At 32.2% G+C, this 9,055-nt stretch overlaps 1 protein-coding gene across 1 annotated transcript in view; it reads right to left on the minus strand.

Annotated features, from left to right (window-relative positions):
* LOC143072814 (DEP domain-containing protein 1A-like) overlaps window positions 1-9,055 on the minus strand; it is a 249,246-nt gene that overhangs the window by 142,744 nt on the left and 97,447 nt on the right. The window lies entirely within an intron of this gene.

Genomic DNA, 9,055 nt, shown 5'->3' on the forward strand with positions numbered 1-9,055 from the left:
CATGTCGCTAGTGTGTTAAGACACCAACACATCTTAAAGACCATACAATTCGTGATGGTTGTTAAGTCGTTCTACCTCATAACTCTATTAAAGCAGTTTGTTTTAAGATATGTTACTGTTGAGAAATTGGAAGTTGACAATTTGAAAGTTGAAATCATCACGCATGTCAAAGATTCTAGTTTGAAGTAATCAATCTGTGTCAATATAGAGGAAAAGATATGAAGCCGTCATTCTTTTTTCTGTAATTTATGATATGTTGATTCGAGAAAACAAATCTGTTACCAAAAACCCTAAAATTAATAAAACACCAGAGGCCACAGTAGATATCTCATGTTTTAACCTTGTAAATCCATTTATTACATATAAATTGAGGTAAATAAAAACAACCGAGGAAACACATCTTCGCTAGCCAAGGGTTACGATCTACTCCCGTTCTCTTCACGATCGTAACCCTTGGCTAGCGAAGATGGAGGAAACAGTGCGAGACTGAATGTGTTTACAGGGTAAGGTCCGCCTACAAAATGTAACAAAAGAGAATAAGACACAACTGGTACATTTACAAACCAGTTGATTGATTAGGTAACTGAAAATCTAAGACTGCGAATACACCTATGACAAAAACACAATAAAGTGATTAGGCGATTTCTTTGAATAATTTGTACATTTATGGTATGCTGAATACATCCAGTTCTGATGTTATCCTAATACCAATTAAATCACAAGTAGAAAACGAAAACAAAACGTTATAAATTCATGCGTCCGATGCGTCAGGTATGTTCAAAACCGAATATTTCAAAGCCAAGGATGTATAATAACCGAAACAGTTGAATAGCTGTATGAAAAGATATCACAATGGTATCCTTTGTATCAATTTTCTATCAACCTGTCTTTTGAGTAATTCAGGTTCTGGTTATTCACATAGTGTCAAAATTTGATTAGAGTAGCCTTTGTATTTGCAAGGATTTGTATGGTAATGGTACTATACAAATCCTTTTTAAAAAGATTTATTAATTGCTCTTTTGGTTAATACCTCAATTGAAGCGAGAAAATTATAAATGATAACTTGTCGCATTATACAGTCTTCCTTATATTATATCATACGGTACATTGTATTTTTCATGCACCTCACATATTTATTTGTTGGTCAATAAGGCATAATAGGGTAAGTAGCGGTGGGTCCTTTATAAATTTGCAAAAAAATCGCAAAAATTCTTAACTCCGGGGAAAATTCAAATGGAGAGTCCCTTATCAAATGGCAAAATCATAACCTCAAACGAATGTACATATTCCTGACTTGGTACAGACAAGTGATCATTTCAATCTTTTAAAATATAGAATTATAAGAATTTCTTTTTTCTCCCAGTTACTCAAAAGATTGGACACATGAAATAAGATTTAAAGTCATATGAAACGAGTGACTGCTGAAAAATAATGTTTATTCCAATTCTTCAACCAATACATGTATATATATATATATATCATTAACTTAGTCTTCTGTGTACGATTTTATCATTTATTACGCAAATATATCGTATAATCGTCAATTTTTTTTCTCTCTCTCTGTATCCTGGTACCTTTGATAACTATTTGTTATGATGTTAAACATGGTTGGTCATTACTTGTCGTGTTTGAAGCCGAAGTTTACCGATTGTCACCTTATAGTAAACAATCAACAAAGAATCGTGGATATTGAGCACAATCATATTATGGTTTATTTCAGTGATAGATCCATGCGTATTGCAATCACCTGATTTTTACGAGTAGGGTCACGCTAAGGTCACTTTGCACACGGAAATATGTTTACGAATTGCTTCCTGGAAGCAACCAATTAAGAAAAAAGTAAACTAAATGTGGACAGATTAAAGAATTTTCTTCTGAACAAAATGTACATGTACATAAGTTTAAGAATGAAAACTATCCATTTGGTTATAAAAAAAAACATATGTGTTAATTTTTTTTAGTTTGAGGTGTCATATGACTTTAAATTAATTTTTCAAGTATTTGAACAAAAGGTCACAACAAAGTGCAACTCCATATATTATTTAATCTACTTTTTATTTACCTGAAACACTTCAAAAGCACAATATAATGAAATTGTAATAATCTACGATCCACAATCCTTATCATTTAATTTGAAAGTTAATTTTATCATCAATTCACCCATTTCCGTTTTCAGTATAATGGGACTTCCGGGTAAACAAAGGCAACAGTAGTATACCGCTGTTCAATAGTTATGAATCGATTAAACGGAAAAAAAATCCGGGTTACATACTAAAACCGAGGGAAACATGTCAACTATAAGAAGAAAACAAACGGAACAACCGAGAAACTGATCTCTAACAAAATTAAACGCCAACTTATATAGAAACGGTAAACTTTTAATAATGTAAAAGGACTGGACCATTTCAATTTTCTTTGGTTGTTTCCTTAATCAAAAATACTTTATTCGATTATACTGTTTTATATTTCAAATATAACTTAACAACCTGCTGGAATCTAATATTATATATATAATGAAAAATTAGGTTATAGAAAATTAATCAAAATTATATCGTAGTCCACGAATTCAGATTTGCAATAAAAAATATTGCCGGCATTTGTTTTAAAAGGGTGTATATTAAATTTTAATTCACTATTGATTTCCTTATTTACAGATAATTAAACAAATAAAATAACTAATATTCCGTTCTATATTAAAGTTTATTGCAACTTTTATTACCCTTAAAATAATGTTTGGGAAATTTAACAGATATACATCTGTCACTATATGTGTTTAATATATACAACTAATAATGATTTATCACAAGATAGACGGAAAAACGTATTAGGCATTTTGTAAATAAATAATTTGGAATTAAAAAATAAAATAAAACAAAACGTTAAAAATATTTCATGCGTCCGAAATAATTAGAACATTATTATTATACAATTGAAAATGTTTTAATTTACGAAAAAAAAGTAGATAGGTAAAAATGTCTGAAATTATGGCACAAAATTTGAGTTCCTAATGGTAAAATTGAATTCTAATGCAATTAGTTTGTAACGATAATTTTCATTGGACGTTGATAAATATTTTGAGGGGTTAGATTCCACGTTCTACCAGTCCGTAACTAAGAAAGCCACCATTTTGAATTCCGATTTTTTTTTTTATATGTAATTTCTCAAAAAATTAACAAGATATTCTCATTTTGAGCCTCAAAATCTTCTTTTTGTCTATATTGAAACCATTATGAAGCGTACGAAAAGTAAAAATACGTTTAGAATTCATGTTTGACATCCAGATTAAACACATGACGTCACACTGTTAAGATGCTAAAAACAATGCGACAGTTTCGCGGACTTTTTCATTAATGCCATTTTTAAGCCAAAAAATAACATTTATTTTAAGATGCGGCATTAGAATGGAGATAACTGTATTGTATTTTAAGCTTGGCCTTCGTAAAACTTGATTTTACTGTCGCAAATATCCGTTTACCTATCTCCGCTCCGCGTCGCTAGGTAAACTCAATTTGCGACAGTAAAATCTACGTTTTACGAAGGCCAAGCTTAAAATACAATACAGTTATCTCCTAAATCATCCCTTCGTATATTTTACAGACGCCATCACGAGTTGGTTGACTGTTATGGAATAACCGTTTCACAGATGATATCGGATATGTCCTAACGTCGTAACTACAATCCCCCTCCCTTTCATTAATGTGAACTCGACGGGTGCCACATGTGGAGCAGGATCTGCTTACCCTTCTGGAGCACCTGAGATCACCCCTAGTTTTTGGTGGGGTTCGTGTTGTTTATTCTTTAGTTTTCTATGTTGTGTCATGTGTATTATTGCTTATTTGTCTTTTTCATTTTAAGCCATGGCGTTGTCAGTTTATTTTCGATTTATGAGTTTAACTGTCCCTCTCGTATCTTTCGTCGCTCTTTTAGCATAGATGTTATTATCTTAATCACTATAAAAATAAATAATTATTTAAACAAAGAACATCAGCTTAAAAGAAAGACAAGAATTCGAAAAGTCCATAAGTAGAATAACACAATGGCGAGATGAATGAATACCGAGCAACATCAATGTATATGACCAACGAGAACTAAACAGTAAAGTTTAAAAATATACATAAACATAAAACAAACTACAACACGTAACTAAGATGATTAAAAACGACAGCACCTAGAACCTATACGTCAAGACCATCATGTATTATTTGTGAAGTTGATACGGAATATTTATCAACAAGGTCTTAGAATCTTTCGATGAACTTAAAAAAAAAAAAAAAAAAAGGAACGCGACGTTCTTTTAAGCTTAGACACTGGTGACGTTTTATAAAGTGTGAGTAGCATCTGTAAGCTTTTGAACAACGAATCCGATGGTAAATGTATATCCCTTATGCAATATAAATTGGTATCTTGCTGCTTATATATAAATAAAATTGAGAATGGAAATGGGGAATGTGTCAAAGAGACAACAGCAGAAGGTAGCAAACATGTCTTCAATGCAGCGAGAAATTCCCGCACCCGGAGGTGTCCTTCAGCTGGCCCCGCAACAAATATATATTATCAATCATATGTATTAAATGTATTATTCTACTTGTAAATGTTTTATGGGATATGTTTTCCTATTAGAACAATTTTTCTTCGCGTTGAACTTTCTGACATTGTAAAATTGAAAACACAACAAAGACGAATTAACATTAACATATGTGTATGAAATAAAATTGAGGATGGATTGGGGAATGTGCCCAAGCGACAATAACTGGACGAAAGAGTAAAAAAACAACCGAAGGCCACCAATGAGTCTTCAACATAGAGAGAAAATCACACGACCGGAGGCAGACTTCTTATGGCCCATAAACAAAAAAATATACTAGTTGAGTGAAAATAGACGTCAAAGTAAACTCCTAAACATATAACTGAATTAAAATTGAAAATAATACAAGACTAACAAAGGCCAGAGGCTTCTGACTTGGGACAGACACGAAAATGCGGTGGGGTTTAACATGTTTTGTGAGATCTCAACCCTCCCTCTATACCTTTAGCCGGTGTAGATTAAACAAACAAACAAACAAACAGCAATACGCACAGTAAAATCAGTTAAAATAAGTTCGAGTCCAATGTCAGAATAGGCACCAATATAATCTAAACAAAATGACAATGATACATAAATTAACAAAGGACTACTAGCAGTCATTGACATGTCAGCTTTAGACCTCAATTAAACTGATTGAAAGATTATGTCTTCATCACATAAAAAAAGCACAATCTCTCCCGTTAAGCCTTTAGTATCATTCCATCATAAAATATATGTGAACATAACACGTAGTATTCCAACAACTGGTTTTAGAATAAATATATTTATTTCCGATGCAAAAACCCTATCGGTGAATCAATATTAATACCAAAATATGCCATCTTTAATGACTTTATAACAGTATCGCAACTATATCCCTTCTAATGCCGCTACAAGGCAGCACTCGTACCTGCAAAGTGGAAAGGGATTAATATAAGTTGCAAAAAAACTTGTTTCCCAATCCGCTATAAATAAATATGTTTAAACTATATCCCTTCTGGAAAAGTCTGTTTAAAGGTTTAGTAAGCGTTTGAGCTTAATGCCGACATTCTTGTGCTTGGAAAGAATATTACCATAAACGATTGGGTGTGAAATACATGAAGGTATAAAAAGTCTACATGTTGATTTATAATGACTAATGATGTCCTTGTACCGATGATGAAATTTAGTAAATGTTTTGACTAGTTTGTGATATTGAAAACCCTGAAGTAATATTTTTTCAATTTTCAAAATTTAAGCTTACACTATTTTTCAACAGATACTCACCGACACTGAAATTATAATTCTTAGCTTTAATTGAGAAAAAATGGTGTGTTCAAGTTAATTGTTTATCCTTTGACACAATGCATATCATTTTAAAAAATGTTTACTTTATGCATAGTTTTTTTTTTTTTTGGTGGTGGTTGGGGAGGGAGAGAGAAATCATAGCTATACAATGAATTAAAGTTGAAAAGAGGTTTATAAAAGCTGCAGCGACAAAAGTTTGTTGACAATTAATGTACCTAGTCAGAAATGTGACTCGTTTTCCATTCGTTTGATGTGTTTTATCATTTGATTTTGCCATTTGATTAGGGACTTTTCGTTTTGAATTTTCCTGGAGTTCAGTGTTTTTGTGATTTCGCTTTTTCAATTTACATGAATGAATATAGGCTGAGCATCAAGCTAACAGCGCGTTCTACTGTACATGTTTGTAAAGCGATGATGCTAAAACAATTATTAAGACAGTTTCCAATCTTCTATGACATTTTAGTAGTTGGTGAAAATTTCTAAAATAATCCAATGAGTTAGACCAAATGTAATTTCTTTGTAACATCCTAGAAGTTGTCGAATGTAGCAATTTTGACCAATGGTGCTTCGTATAAAATGACTGATTATGGATTACTTTAAACGGCAGAACATCACAAAAAATTAGCATATCGATTAATATACCTATTTAGTTGATACTTTCATAACTAAACAAACACATATGAAAATTATTAAACTTGAGAACAGTTTTTTTTTAATTCAATTTGTCAAATTTAAGCTACAGCCGGACAAAAGCAGTTAATTATTTCAGTTGTGTCCAATTTACGTTTAAAAAAAAATCAAACTTAAAATGAACTTAAGAGAGACGACAAGTATTTTATTTGTTTTGATGAGAGTTTTATATGCCACCACATCTATTAAAGAAGCTCATTATACACAATGGAAGGGTTACAAGTTGCACAGTAATACAAGGATAATGGCACAGGATAAGTCTTCTTCCTCTTTTCGATGCTGGAGAAAATGCCTAGACACTCATGCCTGTGTCGCAACAAGTTATAGCCCAACACAATCGGGATGCGAATTACACGAAATTTGGAACGTACTTTTACCAATCAAGGTGATAGCTGAAAAAGACCGTACAGTCATTGTAAAAAAGGGCAAGTCTTTTGACGTGTTATTAATATGTTACCATTTTCATTTAGTTTTAACATCTTATACAACTAAATAGGGCCTCTGTAATTTCCGTTCTCTCATTGATTCAAAATCATAAAAGTTGTCAAATCCTTATGGAATTTTTATATCAAGATTAAACACTGTAGACCAGCTAACTTTCACGAGCAATTAATTTCGGGACTTTCGTGATCAGAAATATAACGCGAATATAAATCGTCGCGCATGTTTAAAGTCAGATCTTTTTTGTTTTGAATATATAAGGTAAATTATGCATAAACACTGAACTTCCTAAATACAATATAAAACTTTACTTTAAAAAAGATAACGAATAAACGCTATTGCTAAACAATAAAGGACAGACACAAATGGCACCAAAATTCGGTTGTTCACTGGTCCTGACGAGCCCATCCAACAGAGATCCATAAACGGTAGGCAACCGTTGGATTTGCATAACGTGCATTAAATTAAGTTTTTTTTTTGATCCATTTTAGATATATGGCTATTCATCAGTAACGGTTCTTATACATCCTTGGTTTTTAAATATTCGGCTTTGAGCTATCTTGAAGAAGGTAAATACAAAAAAGCACTTTAAACGCATGGAATCTTTAAAGTGTTGTTTTCTTTTTTATTAGGGTATTTCTGAAAGCACACGGTCCCATCGACATAAAACACTTACGGGAATTATTCGTCACACAAAAAATACACAAAAAAAAAAAATAATTTAGAAATTGTTTCCAGTCTAACCAACTTTATTCGTTCAATGTATGTTCACTTGTGTTACTATGTCTTTTAATTTTAGTTTAAACAAATTTAATTATAGTGGATTTGGAAACAATTTTTTGCAACTCATATTAACCCCTTTCTACTTTGTGGTTGCGAGTGCTGCCTTGTAGCGGCATTAGCCTGTTCTGTTTCAAAATCTTAGACAATTGCGTCTTTTTATACGTGTAAGAGATATGGCTCTCTCTTAACACGGGTCATCCATTTATCATCCCCTTCCGACCGACTATCATCGTTTCCTCAAGTTAATTCAGAAGACTTTTATAACTCCATTAATGCGGCGGTACACGTCTTTATTTCCTCCTATCTTAATGTTAGAAATATGTTTATTTAAGGAAATCCCCACACGAAAATTCTTTGAAAAAGGTGGTTAGTGTTGTGACTAAATGTTTTGAAACCACCAAATTTGGATCCGCCTGAATCAAGTCTCTTTATCTCGTTTAGTCCCATGTACCAAAGAACTATGTGTAATTCCGGTTCATTGATGGTCTGACTTGTTTCATTGTCACTCATACCACACCTTCTTATTTATAAATACCATCTGACAAGGATAGGAAGAGAATAGTGTGAAGGGAGAAAAATACCCTTGTAATAAAATGTTACTCTACATAAATTTTTTTTTTCTTTTGCAGGATTAAATGTTAATGACTTAACCAAAAGCTGGATTCAGTTTGGAGGTATGTTACAATCAAAAGAAAATTATTAAGGCTTGCTGCGGTAAACCGATAAATATGAGATCTTATTTTCTTCATTGTATAGGGTTTTTCGTTTTGTAAACTATCAAAAATCATGCAAATTAAAAATATTTTAATAAAATACAATGGAGGCGTCATAACATTGTTATATAAATTGTACCATGAAAATAAGGGAGAGATCCGTTTGCGCCAAAAATGCGTCCTTTTGCGCCACAACTTTTTTTCTCAGATGCTACGTTTGCGCCACATGTTTTAAAATTAGATGGTTTCATTTGCACCAAAAATAAAACATACGATTGCGCCAGTAAAAAGAAAATTACTTCCTTACTCCTTTATTTGGACTTGGAACCGGCAGTGTAACACGGCACATGTTTCCTTTTCTGAAACATATGTTTTTATTACTGCTGCTGCATGGGTACTTCCCAATTTAATGTATGTAGTAGCTTTCAACTTCTTTTTATTTTCAAAAAACACAAACATTGAAGGATGAAATCCATAAAATAGTTAATAATAGTTCATAATAATAATAAAGCCCATACGCATGGTGGAAACAAAGCTCTGTGTCCTCAACATTTGTGGCTAAAACATAAAGAGCAAA

Source organism: Mytilus galloprovincialis, chromosome 1, assembly GCF_965363235.1.
Source record: "Mytilus galloprovincialis chromosome 1, xbMytGall1.hap1.1, whole genome shotgun sequence".
Classification (NCBI taxonomy): domain Eukaryota; kingdom Metazoa; phylum Mollusca; class Bivalvia; order Mytilida; family Mytilidae; genus Mytilus; species Mytilus galloprovincialis.